Source organism: Nelumbo nucifera, chromosome 1 (assembly GCF_055504915.1).
Source record: "Nelumbo nucifera cultivar China Antique chromosome 1, China Antique-T2T, whole genome shotgun sequence".
In the NCBI taxonomy this organism is placed as follows: Eukaryota; Viridiplantae; Streptophyta; class Magnoliopsida; order Proteales; family Nelumbonaceae; genus Nelumbo; species Nelumbo nucifera.
In genome coordinates this window covers 97,080,849-97,082,403 of record NC_142649.1, presented here as the reverse complement: position 1 = coordinate 97,082,403, position 1,555 = coordinate 97,080,849, and positions in this window count along the sequence as shown.

Genomic DNA, 1,555 nt, shown 5'->3' with positions numbered 1-1,555 from the left:
ACATAAATCTGAAAAAAGAACATGGGATTCTTGGTCAATGGAAACCAAAATCCCATTTACCAACTTTCCCCCCTCTCAGAATCCGAAAAAAGAACGTCCCCATAGTGGTAATAAACAACTCATAGAGTTCCTCTTCTTCTTGCCTTCCTATTCCTACCCTCATTTCCCATTCACTAGCATGACTTTCCCAGGTTTGATATTTGTAATGTGCTACAAGCCAATTCAAGACCCCTATAACCAATTTGCTTTACACATGCAAGCTCCTCAAATAGCAGCGTCCTGAGCAATATTGGCACCAATTCGCCTCGGTTGCCTTAGAAAATTGAATTATAATTTATGTTAGTTTTCATTTAGGAGGCATTCATTTTTTGGATTTTAAGAGGGGGGAAAGTTGGTTAATGGGATTTTGATTCCCATTGAACAAGAAACCCATGTTCCTTTTTGAGATATATGTGGGGATTAAGGAAAGTTTCCCACCTGGATAAGTGATACCCATCTCTTAGGGGAAAGTCACCAACACTTGAATGGGACAAAAGTGCCCATTTCAATAATGAATTTTTATGACTAAAATGGTCATTGCCTTGTTTACATGAAAATAAAAGAACATGGGTAAAGGCAATTACCCGGATAAGTCTTTCCTGGAAAACACCAGATAAGTACATTTACCTAGGAAAGTAACTTACGAGAAAGCAAATGGGGCCTTAAATAATTGGAAAACCCATAAATGATGTTGGAAACTTAACATATTGCACCAAAGAGCTAGTCATGTCGGCTAAGACTTCAAATCCCCCCCCCCCTTTTTTTTTTCTTTTTCTTTTTCTTGACCCAACAATGACATGATTGCTTGGGCACTTCATAAAATAGGACTTTGTAGAAAAAAACATTGGACTCAAACCTTGCACTTGCATGCATTGTTGCTACTTGATGGGCCCCACAATGCCTAGTCATGAAACACATCTTTTCTTGTCCAAAATGAACGATATTCTTCCCTCTAACTTTATATCTCATCACTCAATGTATACATTTGGAGACCCAATGTGATTTTCTTCCCCTTTGTTATTCTTTCTATATTCAACACCTTCCTAACCTCTCTTTTTATAGGTTAGGCTTAGTCCCTTGTTGTTTACTATAGCAGCAATTTTGAGACTTCCAAAAGGATTCATCTTGAAGAAGATATCTTTTGGATTTTCACGACTAAGACCTTGTGGCATCGATTCTCATACAAAAGCAAATTGTTACACTTGAAATCTTTATCGTTCCATTACTTGCCTCTAGAGCATATTTTTCTTTTTGAACAAAGTGCAGAACCATGTGTATTGAATACATCCATAGCCGTTAGACAAGAGTCATGTGTCTCATGAACTTTGATGAGGATTTAAATATATAGCATCTTTCTTTCTCATTTCGTTTATTACCCAAGAGTGCTAAAGCCAAGTTCAATAGCTTTAGCCCCAATCATGACAAAAATCGAGAATGGCTAACCTATGTTCATCAAGGTCTTATACACCTATCTATGAACAATAATTATCACTTGGTTTATGACACCTTGAGTGTC